This window comes from Grus americana, chromosome 4, assembly GCF_028858705.1.
Source record: "Grus americana isolate bGruAme1 chromosome 4, bGruAme1.mat, whole genome shotgun sequence".
Lineage (NCBI taxonomy): Eukaryota > Metazoa > Chordata > Aves > Gruiformes > Gruidae > Grus > Grus americana.
In genome coordinates this window covers 38040791-38056902 of record NC_072855.1, presented here as the reverse complement: position 1 = coordinate 38056902, position 16112 = coordinate 38040791, and positions in this window count along the sequence as shown.

Sequence of the window (16112 nt, the reverse complement as noted above, 5' to 3'; positions counted from 1 at the left end):
GTCACTTTAAAGAGTACAGAGGAATACAAAGGGAAAAGAAGTAATGCAATACAAAAATATATATATTTTTAGAATAACACTAACACTGAAAATTTCATTTTTATGGATTTCCAACTACAGTTTTTCAAGCTTTTTAAGTATTTTGCCAGTTTGTCAAAGGTAATGTTGTCCTTGAGGATTTGCCCTGCAGTTTTATAGCTACTAGCTTTTCTTATTTACAACTGCATTAAGCAGGTCGCCTGATAGTAGCATAAATGGGTATGAAGCAGTGGCGATATTTAGTCATTCCTAATAAGAATGCCGGCTAGGAGATATGTGTTCCAAGGGGCCAAGAGAATATAGATGAATTATGTTATGGAATACAGAGCAGGGAAACCCCAAGCTATCAATTAAATTCTCACCATTTCACTGGAAAGAATTGTGGATTATCAACAGGATTAATTATTCTGAAACGCTAATGTTGACATCTCTGGTAGACTATTAGGTGTTGTCTGTGTTACAGACAAATTTACTGGGACAGGGAATATGTTTGTGGGAAAGGGAGAGGTTTATACACCACTGGTTTTTGACAGGGCTGCTTCTCTGTTTATGCGTATGTATCAGTAGCTGACACAACAGTCTCCTCTTTATAAACAAGCATTACTTTTATTGTAATCACCACTATTTATCTTTGGTTGTTTGGTTGCATATTTCTACATAAGAGGGCACTTGGGCTCCAACAGGGTACCGAGAAGCAAAAAACTTGGAGATTGCCTGAGCTAAAGCAGCTGCACTGTAAGGGCACTGCAGTGTCTCAGTCACTCCATCCATCTAGGAACGCACCTACAAATGACAGGAGTGGAATTATGGAGCAGCTTGACACAAAGCTGCAACATCCCTCAACTCTTCACATAATCCAGGAAGGGCAAGGGCTGTGTGAAAGCACCTTTGTGTTCCACCCACATGCATTTCTGGCAAGAAATCTCAAAAGGATGTTAGCATCACTAGCTTTTTCTAATGTACAGCATCTGCAAATTTCATTCCCTGGGGTCATTGTCTTAAAGAATACAGTTTCCCCACCTCCCACCGTCTACTTGTATTTTCAGATCTAGAAATGTGCAATAAGCACTGTAGTTGCAATTCTTAACTTAATTGGCAGTCTTTCAAGTGCAATTATATCTAAAAGATTGGCCTTTAATCTTGCTACACTGCTACTTAAAATGCCTGATTTTTTTTTAATACACTGACCATATTCACTCATTTTAAATATCACTCTGACAGCTCTATACAACAAAAATCACTGGGTTTGAGAAGTTCATTCAATAAATGGTTTTAACATTTAGAGTAATACAAAGTAGATATTTTCCCTGTAAAAAAATTAAATTGTTTGGTTCTTTCACCTAATGAGCATGAAGTCAAGGAAAATAAAGAACTGAAAATATACCTTGTCTTTTATCTAGCCCACTTCTGAAAATAGTTATTTTCTTTGTTTTCAACTAACTTTAATTTACACTGCAAGATTACTTATTTCAGAGAACACAGTTGCTGGGAAGGTCTTTCCAGTTTTTGCCAACTGACGGCAAGGCAGATAAAATATGGCTGCTTTATGGTCTTGCAGTTGCTGTCAGTCTGTACCTTGGCTGGATTACACATAAATATCTCTATGTTTCTTGACTCATATTTGCATCAGAGAGTCAGTTTTCTTTAAAAGGAAAAAGAAGGATGCATGCAGCCCTGAGTTTGAAGATTTTTTTTTTTTCCACCCTAGAGAATGTATTTTATCTAAACAGGTAAGTTTAACTGGAAGACAATAGTTTTAATGAGACCAAAGTATTCGGTTCCAATATTAAAAAAAAGTTAAGAATATAAATTTTTAAAAAAGGCATTTATACGGACCCCAAATATCCTTTAAACATTTTTTGAATTAGGAGAAATAGTCTTATTTGGGTTTATTAATGAAAATACAAACAAAATATTTCTGAAATTTCTAAAAAAATTATAATTTAGTTTCTTTAACAGCTCAAAATAATTTCTATAACTAATGCTCAGCTATGTCTACAGAAAGTCAAAATCCAACAATTCTGCAGAGTGTAAACTGACACATTTATCTCATGAGTATGTTAATTCCTCAACCTATTATAGCATATTACAAGCTTCCATAAAACTCCAATAAACAACTCCATAAGGAAGAAAAGAACAAAACCAAGGTGAGTGACCTTCTTAAACAGCATGCTGACACATCTCTGCCTTTGCAGGGTAGAGGCAAACATGTACACCAACAGTTGAGAAGAAAACGGAAAGTTCTTCAGAGATAGACAGATGTATATCTGTGCAGGTGGTATGGTAAGTTTAATTTAACATTTCCAAATCTTCAGAAACTGAAAGAGAATTTATCTGTTATCCACAAAGTTGTTGTAGCTTTGTTTTACCACCACCTGTTCATTTTCTCTTTTCAAAGAGGCTTTATTCTGGTATTTTTGTCACAGTATGCCCAGTGCAAGATTATTGTGATGGATATGTGGATTTTAAGCATGGGAGGAATGATAATTTTAATGGACAGTACACATGACATAAGGGATCAGCATCAGAGGTTTGGTTTTGCTGGGGTTATTCTGCATGATCCAGCAAGAACTAAGAAATTCAGATTTTAAATCAAATGAAGTAAAGCATCCCAGGGAGGCGGGGGGGAGAAAAAAAGAAAAAAGAAAATTGAAAATTGAAAATTTGAAAGAGCAGGAGTATATAAGAATGAATCATAGAATCATAGAATGGTTTGGGTTGGAAGGCACCTCAAAGACCATCTAGTTCCAACCCCCCTGCTGCGGGCAGGGACACCCTCCACTAGACCACGTTGCCCAAAGCCTCATCCAACCTGGTCTTAAACACTTCCAGGGATGGGGCCTCCACAACCTCTCTGGGCAACCTGTTCCAGTGCCTCACCACTCTAACAGTAAAGAATTTCTTTCTAACATCTAATCTAAATCGACCCTCCTTCAGCTTAAACCCATCACCCCTTGTCCTGTCACTACACTCCCTGATAAACAGTCCCTCACCATCTTTCCTGTAGGCCCCGTACAGGGACTGGTAAGCTGCAATTAGATCTCCCCGGAGCCTTCTTTTCTCCAGGCTGAACAATCCCAACTCTCTCAGCCTGTCCTCATAAGAGAGGTGCTCCATCCCTCCAGTCAGCTTCGTGGCCCTCCTCTGGACTCGCTCCAACAGCTCCATGTCTCTCCTGTACTGGGGCCCCCAGAGCTGGACGCAGTACTCCAGGTGGGGTCTCACAAGAGCCGAGTAGAGGGGCAGCATCACCTCCCTTGACCTGCTTTTGATGCAGCCCAGGACACAGTTGGCTTTCTGGGCTGCAAGCGCACACTGCCGGCTCATGTTGAGCTTCTCATCAATCAAAACCCCCAAGTTCTTCTCGGAGCTGCTTTCAATCCATTCTTCGCCCAGCCTATAGTCATGCTTGGGATTGTGCTGACCCACATGCAGGACCTTGCACTTGGCCTTGTTGAACTTCATGGGGTTCACACGGGCCCGCGTTTCCAGCCTGTCAAGGCATCCCTTCCCTCCAGTGTGTTGACCACACCACACAGCTTGGTATCGTCGGCAAACTTGCTGAGGGTGCACTTGATCCCACTGTCCATGTTGCCGACAAAGATGTTGAACAGTGCCGCTCCCAGTACTGACCCCTGAAGAGCACCACTCGTCACTGTTCTCCACTTGGACATTGAGCCGTTGACCACAACTCTTTGAGTGCGACCATCCAGCCAATTCCTTATCCACCGAGTGGTCCATCCATCGAATCCATGTCTCTCCAATTTAGAGATAAGGATGTTGTGCGGGACAGTGTCAAATGCCTTGCACAAGTCCAGGTAGATGATGTCAGTTGCCCTTCCCTTATCCACTGACGCTGTAACCCCATCATAGAAGGTCACCAAGTTTTTCAGGCACGATTTGCCCCTAGTGAAGCTGTGTTGGCTGTCACCAATCGCCTCCTTATTTTCCATGTGCCTGAGCATAGTCTCCAGGAGGGTCTGCTCCATAATCTTGCCAGGCATGGAGATGAGACTGACCAGCCTGTAGTTCCCTGGGTCTTCCTTTTTGCCCTTCTTAAAAATGGGGGTTATGTTCCCCCTCTTCCAGTTGGCAGGAACTTTGCCAGACTGCCAGGACTTCTCAAATATGATGGCAAGTGGCCTGGCCACTTCGTCCGCCAGTTCCCTCAAGACCCACGGATGCATCTAATCAGGTCCCATGGACTTGCGCACCTTCAGGTTCCTTAGATATTCTCGAACCTGATCTTCTCCTACAGCAGGCAGTTCTGCATTCTCCCAGTCCCTGCCTTCTGTGACCCGGGCAGTGTGGCTCGAGGATTTGCCAGTGAAGACTGAGGCAAAGAAGTCACTGAGTGAAAACACTTTTAATTTTATAAAGGGATCTATGAAGTGTTCTTTGAACAATAGCATCCTTCTAACATACTAATTTTGCCTTCCAAATAATGTGTAAAATGATCAGCAGGAGATGTGGAACCACTGGTTTTACTCCACGTATTACCATTCTATGTCTTCTTAAATCGAATTGTTTAGGCACATAATGAAACTGCAGTAACAGAGTACCACAATTAAAAATCAAAATGTCACTTTGCAATTCCATTTTACACACTATATTTGCTATGAAAGTCTTAAAGTCTTTCTTCTTGTAATATTTATTTCCTTTTCTTTGTTGCTTAAAGGAATTTATCCCAAGGCAGACTCCTGTCTGTATCAAAGAGTCTACTCTTTCAGAGATTTTGACAGGAAAGTGGGAAAACTTGAGAAATAACAAGAATCATGAAGCCTATCTGTTCATCTACCTGAGAACTGGCAATACATGATTTTTCAGCTATCAAGTGTGCTTGCTTTCAGGAATTATGCCTCTTGAAAACCCATAGGCTTTCTTGAAAGCACTGATCGCACTGGATTCTAAAATTTAACCATATTTAGTGATGTATTAGATATATAGAAACATTTCCTCATAACGATTCCAAATGTAATGCCATGTCATCCTTTTATCATATCTTTATGATCAAAGAATGAAACAGCCAAGAGGATAGGTTGACACTACTTGTCATTACTATTAATATAGAAGTTGTTCTTCAACAGTTTCCCAGAAAGTATCAAAAAGGCCTTGTTTTAGAAAGTTTAGTCTATTACTATTTCACTCTTTTTAATTGACTCTGTTCTTTAATGTTCTTTTTGACATGTCAGCAAGAACAGACATCCTAGGCGCAAGCAGTATGACATAAAGCCTTCAAGACATTAAGTGCTCTTAGACTTCATGAACTCAGAAACAAGAGCTCAATGGTGAACTGTTTTAGAGAAAACAGTGTTTTATTTATCTGTAGTACAAGAAGTAAGATGTAAAGTGTAATATTTTTATCTTCCTTTTAAAACAAGCAAACTGAACACATCAGTCAAACACATCAATTGTGATAACAAAAATTGATAAATTATTATAAGGTGATAAAGCATGCTGAGAACGAAAATAACTGGGCAGTGTTGTCAATCTGGGGCATGTTGTTTCAAGATTTGCAGTATTTGACATTTCATAAATGCTAAAGTCCTGGAATCATGCTGTCATAAGAGTCTCTGTTTTTAAACTTTTTTAGTTATGGTAAAATAATCTCTGAAGTTCTTATGACCATGAAAACAAGCTTGAAAACAGAACCACGAGGGATAAAAAATAGAAATTGCTTTGACAACAGAGGGTAAATAAAAAGATCTAAACTTTTCTATTGTTTTGAGTACCATGAGAAGTAAAATATTTTCGAGAACGTAGGGACTTGCCTTACTATGTAGAGCACCAACTCAGTGATGTGAGTAACTAGCAAACTCCTTGCTAAGTACCTGTTACAGGCAGATAGGTTTGAGATTCTGTTGAGCTTTTAGGAAAGGAGGCTTTCCAAAATATGTGGTTCTTCAAAGCATCTCCCACCTCATTCCAGAGCTTCCTGGTCCATTATTTAGCTTCCCTCTTTTCCTCCATTCAGAAGCTAAGTTCAGCAGATCCAGGCAAAACTCAGAGGATAAGGCTCTGCATAGTTTTTCTCTAATCCTTCTCTATTTCATGAAACTTTTTCTGAATGCAACAGCATCTGGTGAGCTGGTCTAGAATACCGGAGAGATATAAAAGTTGACTGTACTGAAGCTAGCAGCAAAAAACCCGATCGTTTAGTGCAGCAGGGTTACTTGCTTTGCAGTGAAGTGAGAAAAAGGATATTTCACAGATTAAAAGATATTGTGATCACTCCACTTATTATTATATTTTCCTGGATAGTGATGATGATGTTGATAATAAAATGGCCTTAAAAGAGGTTTTGTTTAGTATTATTTAGGGAATATATTTTTTAGATAGCGCTGCAATTTGTTATAGAATAGCACATTCATTTCTAATTAAAAAAAAAAAGGTGGTCAGCTTGGAAACTGAGCACTTTTAAATTAATAATGTATTTCAGAACCAGAGAAGGCATCACTGAATATTTTTATTGTGAAAGTATTCAACCTATCATATTTAAAAACATTCAGACTCCAGAGAGCATTTTACATATGCAATCACTGCTGTCGTTGCTTCTGTTACCATTCAATTGTGTTTTATCAATAATCTTACATAATATTTAGCTAAAATGCCAGTCCAAAGGTTACCCATAAAGAAATACAAGAAGATTTGCATAATAATTACTCATCAATTCAACAGAAGAGAAGAAATAATGAGTCTTAAAAACCTGAAAATTTCAATGAGGTTATAAATCCAACTCTACTAACAATATACTTAATGTGTTTTCTTCCATGGCTGCCCAAAAATTCTTTTAGAAGTCACAGCACCGTATACTCTTAAAAAATAAATCACCTGACCATAATCATTCCTTTCTTGTCTTCAGAGATTCTTTTAATTAATTAATAATGATAATAATCCATGCTCCTGTATTACTTTCCCTCTATGATTAATGAAGTGTTTCATAGGCATTATTAAATTAAATCTCCTAATACCCTGAGAGATGAGTAAATACTATTATTTCAGCTACAACATACAGAAGAGAAGTTAGGGATGGAAAGGTTAAATAACTTGCCTAGCACAGTGTGAATAAGGATAAATATTAAGAAATTGGGAGTAATTCCTACCCATAGAATTATGAGATGGGTTTAAAATAATGTGGTTTATATTTCTTAATGCTATTTTTTATTTGCTTTTGCTCCTCGAGATTTTGGCCTTCAGTTGTTTTTCTAATAGTTCTTTTTAAAGGTTCCTCTCTACAACCATGGAGTCTAGAGACCTTTTTTTTCTTAAACTAGAGAGAGAAATAGATAAAATTCTCACATAAAAACTCATCCCCAGGGGCTTAGACTTCAAGCAGACAAACAAATAATTTGAAATTGAAACAAAAAAGCAAACAAAAAACCCAAACCCAAGAATCCAGTGCAGTAGAACTGAAAACAATTTCTTAATTATTTTTTTCTTGGTTAGATATTAAGGTGAGCTTTTCCATCTGTACTCAGGTGCTTACAGAAACAACTTGACTTTTGCCAGCTAATTATGCATACAGTGGTTTTCCTTGAGTTAACTGGAATTTAATGAAGGCTCAGAACCATTGAGCACCCAGGCCATTTTTTAGGTGTTCTGGGCTGAACATAAGATTCCAGTTTTGAAAAATCTTATCCTGTATCTCTTGACTTTTGCTCTTGGCTTAATGGCACATTTTTCTTCCTCACATTTTTATTTATATTGCACTTGTCACCGTAGCAGATTAGGGCAAATTAAATTCCACAATAATTCACCAAAAGCTGGGAGTTCTATTTTAAGATTAAGAGCAGTTGGTTCATTATAATAAAATATTTCCATGTTAACTGCATAGTCTAGGAAATGATGAAATTATTTTTACAACAAAATTAACACTTTTGACACATGCAGCACAGAAACCATAAGTAAAGGAGAAGTTAAATAAAAAATATTATTCCTGAAGCTGTAGATGCTTTCTGAGACCTTTGTTTAAACAATCCTTCTTAATGGATTGTTTTTTTCAGAATGTTGTCTGTTTAATAAAATTCACTTTCCTCTTCCACAGTGTAAACAAAACACATGTAAATTCAGCAAGTTCATGATAACACCTTTGGCAGAACTGCTCAACATGATGATGTCCTTTAGCCTCAGTATTCCCTTCAGCCCTTCTATTGTAAGTTCCTGTGAAATGAGGAGCAAATAGCTTAATATTTTTGACGTCCAGCAGAAGTTTGAATGGAAACTACACACGCTTGAGCACAATTAAGCACTAATATAATTGTCTTCATATAGCAGAAATAAATTGTCCTTTCATTGTAATACTTCTGTTTTATACTTGAGAGAAAGGCCAAAAAGGGATAAGGAATGATTGCTTCAATGACCTTATAGATCAAATATGAACTTTAGCATGTAAGTAAGCACATATCTAAGGGATTGTGCTCTTTGATTTACTCCTGGGCCTAGCACTGTCATAAATATAAGGTCAGTCTCTTTTTTCAGTGTCTGAACCAGCCATTACTTTATACTTTATGAACTGTATACTCCATCTCTGTACTGTACAGGACTAAACCTCATTTTTCTCTGTTTCCTAAATAATTGATACACAGCCATTATCACAACAGAACTCTTCCACAAAAGTGTTTTCCAATGCAGCCTCTGCACAAGCAATTTGACCTGCACTTGCAAAATAGTGAGGTAATTTGTAATCCATTGGGGCCATTTTCCCTTTTAAACTAAAATTATTTAAAGACCGCATGAGCCAGATGAAAGCAGCAACATCTGGTGGTTAAAAAAAAAAATCTGCATATTATAAATAACTATAATGTCTTCAAATATATATATTTTATTTGATTTCACTTGGAAAAGTATGCTATACATAATGACAGTACAAACCAGAGTTCAACTCCTTTAATCAATATTTAAACAGACTTTATTTAGGGATTTCATGGTTATCTTCTAGGGGTTTGGGATTTTTCTTTTGCATTTCAGGAACTTTTTGCAACTGTGTGATATTCCCAAGCCATCTATTTGTTTCTTGGATGTATTTCTCAGTGGGGTTGGAGCTTTTTTTAAATTTTTTTTTTCTTTTTTTTGGTAGGCACTATGTGGCAGTGAATAGAAAGCTGTGTGATGTCGTGTTTTAACCCCAGCTGGTAATTAAGCACCATGCAGCTGCTTGTTCACCCCTCCCCTTACAAGGGGATGGGGAGGAGAATGGGAAAAAAAACCCAAACCAACAGTTTAATAGGATAACAAAGGAAGAGAATAATAATAAATATAAAACAAGTGATGCACGTTGTCCAGGTCATAATAAACCATCTTCTGCACAGCTAATTCCCTCAGGTAATGGATACCTCTCTCCATGGTGGTCCGCTTGCCTGGGTTACATATAACATCTTCTTTGAAGGAATACCTTTCCCTCATGCCTGACGAGTCCCCTCCAGAGGCTGAGGGCTTGTGTCCCTTTTCCAGTTGCCTGGTCAATGACCCCTTCCCTAGACAGGGATCCCAGCTGCCTGGCTGCCCTACCCTCTAATTCCAGGCTACTGGCCCCGTTGTCCCAGCATCGGAGCAGCCAGGTGACAAGTTGCTCACCTAATTGACAACTGGAATCTTTTCGCATACACCCTGTTCTGATCTTTTCCCCTTCCCATACAGTAACTATTGATTGTTTTTTACTCTTTTTCTTCGTTCTCCAACTCTTTCCTTCTTCATTGCTGTTGTTTCTTCAGTCATGCATTTTTTCCTCTGCATTATTCCATGCTCTGTTATCACGTCTTACCTACATTTGCAGAATTGTCTACTTCCTTCAAGCTTGGTGATTTACCAAAAGGAATAGTGAAATATCATTATACCTTCATTTTACAAATTATTGTAATTTCACTGCATAGGGCTCAGACAGGCCTTCCTGCAATACTGTAATAACGCCATACAACTACACAGGCATGCATATGTAAGCACAAAATGACTTTCCATGATGTGCAGAGATGCATTTTGCATAATGACCTCAGACAACAAGATTAAGCACTATAACTTTAACCTCTGTGATTGGTACCATAAGGGAAAATTTAAAACTGAACTTTAAAAGTCCCTAAACCATTGTCTTACTATCCATACTGATAAGAATTCAAATAAGGATTTAGCTTTTAGCCATATATGCATATATTTGTTTTTTCTTGTTTATGTTAAAGGTTCTGCAGTAAAAATCAATATGTGGAAGGGTAATAGATGTAACAGCATCAATAACAATAATTCTTATATTCTGCTAAAGGCCAAACCACTGTCAAAATTGGATTTCATATTATGCTTTCGTCTTCTGTCAGATAAAAAACTATCCATTTCATTTCTGTAGCACATTTATTGTCATTTCTTACAGCTCTGCTGCATGTGCTACTGATGCTGTTTAAGCATTATCTGTTACAAGAGTAACCTCATCAGCTAGAATTGGATATATGTGCATATGCTGATAAACTATTTTATTGTGATTTGGTTATAATTTATTTCATCCAGCATAAAAGGAAAAGGTAGAATATAGGACAATCTTACAGATGTTCAAGAACTTGAACTAGATTTGCCAGAAGCTTATGTATTTCTAAATGCTTTTCCTTAAAAAAAAAAAAAAAAAAGCTTTATATATAGCCCTATTTACCCTAGGGAGGGTAATATTTATTAGCTGTCAATGTTTTTAGCATGGAGTTATGCACAGATGATTCAATCAAATAAGCAACCTCACTGTCTTGGATGTTGTACAAATATACAGGGAAGACATACTCCAGTCCCATACAGCTTAAAATCTGAAAAAGTCTAGAAACAGACAGAGGCTGGAGAACAGACAGTTTAGTTCAGCAAAACAATTGGGATATGATGAATACAATTGGGATGTAATTATTAATTTTCTACTGCATTTGTTTTCTTCTGTGCATAATATGTCTATTTCTTTTGTAAATCCTCGATCAAGACTGATGGGGGAAAACTGGTAATGGTAGTCACAGATGGGCATGGCGATAGCAGATACTGTGAAAAGAGGGAGGAGAGAACAAAGTCTGGCAGCAGGAACTGGTCTGTTGCTGCATTTCAGTCCAGTCGTAGTTTAGGTGCACAGTAAATTTTTCTACTCCTATTACCATTGCTCTTCAGTGTTGCTAGAAAGACTCAAAGTCTTTGAGATTCTGCTTTAGTAATGTGGATAAAGACAAAATCTGCTCCCAGTCTACCAGCTTTTACTTTTCCCACAGTCTTTGTAAATAGACAAATAAAGTTACCTCCCAAAGTGTCTAGATAGCAAGGAAATGTTTTTCATGACTACCTACTATCATTATGGAAGAAATTTGAAATATTGAAGACTTTATATAAACTACAAAGAGTGGTTTCGACATGGTTTTTGTGGACAATGCAGTTATTTTTTATTTTCACGTTCATTGACATTAAGAGAAATAGCCCTTATCCTCTTCCATGTAATCAATATAAAAATATTGCTACATCTCTCTTTCTATGACCTACAGCAGATGCTCCTCACTCTGCAAACTTAATTAAGCTTCTCTCTAGTACCAGAATGCAACAAAAGCCATTCTGTGCAGCTCTTCCTATAGCATACAAAGATAATGGCATAAAGGTATTATTTCTGAAGTGCCAAACACAGCAATACTGGTCAGTTTAAATCAAATTCTTAATCACTGTATAAAGCCAGACATGATATGTAGTCTGATTAGTCCTCCTGGATTACATTAATTGTTTAAAACAAGAGAGAAAAAAACCCCTCAAACTGAGAAGCTACACACAAATGAAAGCCAAAAGGCTCTGATATATATGACATATAGGTGTGTATCATTTTACTTCTTTAAAAATATTCTCAATTTCAGAGTGATAACTCTTGCAGCCAATTCTATGTCACAGAAAACAAGGTAGGCCAGGCAGTGAAAGACTACATTTCATTACTAAACCATGAACTACAGAAATTTAGATAGGTTAATTAGAATGTCTGCTTTAACGTGTTGGCTTTTATGTAGTGGACATCATGGAAACTTGTTGGAAGTGTGTTAATGAGTGAGTTGTTATGATTCAAGGGAGCAAATTACATAAGAGTAGCAGAACATTTGATAAGAGCGTTAGACTAACACTCTTCATTGAAGATTCTTCTGCGTTATACCTATATACCTTAACAGCATTTCTCAGTCATGCAGAGAAATTAGATTGCCCGGTTGAAAACTGATCCACAAGCAACAAAACTATGGCAGTCCTGTCATTTTCTACCATGGCATTTTCAGAATATCTATCATGTTCACAAAAAACTCATATCTCTTGACAAGAGTGAGCTTTTGCGAGACATGGTGGATGTCCTGCACAAACTCTATCACATCTGTCAACACCCTCTGTCAATATGGACAATATAATTTGCATGTTAATATCCCACATCATGGCAGTATCATCGCCTGTTTGAAATACCTACAAAAGTAAGACCAGTCTTCAGATGTTCAATCCAAACATACTCAAGCTAATAATCCTCTAAAATTAACTCACAAATGTGCCATCAGGAAGCAATATTTTCTCTAAACAAAGAACCACAGCTATGAACATGAAGATGGATTCATAATATGACAGTAACTCATGAGGTGCCTGAATAATTCCATATACTTGAGTATCAAAATTACTGTGTGTGTGAAACACATGGATGACACCTTCATGATATGAACTTAAAATTTGGGATTTCTCAACCCAGCAGAAATTCAGTAATTATGATTCCCCTATGGAACTGTCTCTTGAAGACTCTTAAAATAATGTGATCTTTCAAAATATCCCGAGCCATATCAAATAGGAACCTAAAAATTTAAATATATAGCAAAATTATAAAATCATAGACCAGCAGATGAAACGTGAGATCAATGATGTCAGGAAAAAGAGTACTGCACACAGAAAACATACAGCAGGACTGACTCTAAAGGAGCCTTTGTGACTGTGAAAACATATTTTGGAATTACTGTGGACAGTTCTTTGAAAATGTCACCTAAATACTTAGCAGTAAGCAAGAAATTTAGTTAGAATGTTAGGAATTATCAAGAAATTGATACAGACCAAGCTGGAAGATATTATTGTGCTACGAGGTAAATCCATGGTACACCCACATTTTGAACATTGATTGCAGTGATGGTAATCCTACTTTAAAGCAATATAGTAGAATTTGAAAATGTCCAAGCGAGCACAACAAAGATTATCAGAGTCACTATTAAAGAACAGTTTTATCTCAACTATAAACTCACACATCCCTCTCACTGACTGCTTGGAGTTGTGGGATCACTTTGAGCTTAGTGTTTCATCTACTTTTTCCATAGGCAACCACAGTTGGCCACTGTCAAAGATGGGATACCAGTTCATGGGAAGTTTTGATCTATTCTCATATTTTCCTTTCCTCCTTCATTGTTAATCAGTATTTCAAATTGGAGGGTAAACTCCAATTTGAAGTGATGACAAAATGACTGTTGTGACTAAAAAAATCTCATGACATGCAGGAGCTTGAAATTCTGCCCTTTACGAATAATTAAAAATAAGTTTGGGAAGTTTCATCGAATATATATCTTCAGCTATTCATTGCAGAATCTTATAGTCTATTCTCACAAACCCTCAAACCTTTTTGAAAAAGAACAAAGATTACTAAAAAATGTGAAAGGTAACTAACTCATCTCTTTCTTGTAAAAATTCTTTTTTTATACAGTGATCTCTAAGAAATATGATCATTATGTCTAGTATTTTTGTAACTAAGCATTGCTTGTGTAGCTATAAAAATTATTAAAATGTACTCAGTTTTTCTGATGGTTGAATATCTGAACATATGCAGTAGTTAGGGCAGAACAGTACAACAGCCATTTAGTAACCTAAAACTTCCACAGTTGAGCCCACCGAGACAGATCGTTCACAGTTGCCAGCATAATACCCCAAAACCAACACCACCAAAAAATCCACAACTGAAAGCAGTGTAGTTTTGCTTAGCTGATTTGTTAGATATTCTTTGTTAAGAACTTAACTTACCACAAATATTTTACCAAGTATTTAGGGACATGGCTTTGCAATTTGAGCATGGCAGTTTTCAATTTGTACAATTTCTGTTGCTCAGTAAGGTTTGTCCTGCCTTTGACATGTATGCATGAACTGGAATTTCTTCTGTAGTAATAGGCTGTCTTAATAGCTGACATTTGGGTTTGTTTTGTTTAAAATTCCTGTATACACAGCTATGACTTACTGGCCTTGGCCAGCCTCACCTGGGGCCACCCCCCAACCCTCTGTCCCCTGCCCACATGCGCAGTACCCCATTTCAGCTCAGTCCAGGGGAGAGCTGTCTCTGGTCCTGCCTCCTCAGTGTACCACAGCCCTGCGTTGTGGATGTTCCTGTCAGAAGTACATGATAGCCTTGTCTCCAGCCCTGCCCTTGGCCCTGTCTCCTTTTGCTCCTGGCTGAGCTCCCTGGATGTCCCCTGGGCCTGGTCCACCACTTGCCATATCAGGGTCTGGGTCAGCCTCAGCTCCAGCTCACCTTCCTGAGAGAGCGGCCAGTCCTCACTGCTCCCTGGCAGTGTCAGAAGACTGTCAAAAAGCTTGAATGCGTATGTTGCCAGTATTCTTTTTATAGGTGTAGACCCCGGGTATTGAAAAAAGGAATTAACTCAGTCTAAGAAGCATTTGTGTTTATATTTTCAGTTTCATTCTTGTTCAGCTTATAAAACTAATCTTGGATTTATTCAACTTCTCTCTTGATCTTAATTTGAAAAAATAAATCACTATAAAATAAAGGGCCACTAAATTAGCAGCAGATTTATGTCCACCTGTATTTGCTTATTTTCAGTACAAATTCTGCAGAAGTCAGTATTTTGGCCTGAACATACACACTAACCATATGTACTTAATAGTGCACAATATACATGTGCTGGAAATATGCACTCTTATATGTAAATATATCTATCTGAAGTTCTTGAGGAAAATGTTAAGCATGTAAATGAGTATTTAGAGTGTTTCTTTGTGGACCATGATACACCTAGAAAATCCTAATGCGTTTTGTCTTTTTGCCTAGAAAATTCCTTTTAAATTCCTATTGCATTTTTTATTCTGTCCTGAAAGAGTTTCTCCCAAGATCCTTTTAAGTCTGCTTTTGGTTTACCAGGGTCTGCAATTTCACCATCTCCTCTGCAGTCGATACTTACCTTTGTAATTCTACATATTACAATAAGCAATATAAAATTAATTTTTTACAGATAATTGAGCTAAAGCTGAATGTACACAGTTAGACCTTTACACAGTTAGACAAGTCGAGAGTAGGGAGGTAGAAAAATAGCTCCTCCATCATGGTTTTTAAGTATCTCATGCCCTTATCCAAAACATATTTCCATTTTTTCAAAGTCAAATGTAAGCAAAGCCACTTTTACAGTATCTTTCATGTAATTCAGTTTGTAGTCTCTGTTGCTAGGCAGGTAAGCCAGTTTCTTCAGCCATTACCTGGTCTAATCCAACAGTAACAGCAGAATATTTTACCTTACTGTCTTCATTACACATACCCTGATTTTAGTCCAGTGTTCATTTTACTAGTCTTTTCTTTGTATATAACATACTTATCCCCATTAATATGTTCAGAAAGATTTCCTATGCTTACAAAACATAAATTGAACAAAGTTGTCTCTGTCCTTCAGATAATGTCATGAACCCAATTAACCCTCCGTGCAAAAAGGAGGAAAAAAAAAATCTATCTAAACATTAAATATTATTCGAATCTGTTTCTGACCGGACACACTAGTCTCATTAGTTTTCAACAGGAAGGCTTTGTTTAGTTTTAATTGTGTAGATATCCAGCTCCACTAACAGCTACTGTAGGACAGCTAAAAAAAAATATCAGTATTTTCATTTTACACTTTTATAGGTATTCTACTAATTCTCTTCATAGAAGAATGATCCAGATTGCATGTTTCTCTAAAGATGAGGCTTTTTCCTTTCAACCTCCTTCCCACTCATTTTTCTAATCATCAGTCAGATGTCATGTAATCTACTGCCAGGTTCTGAAAAAAAAAAAAAAGATTAAGTGGGAAAATTTTTCTTTGAATCATACTGGGAAATCTTTA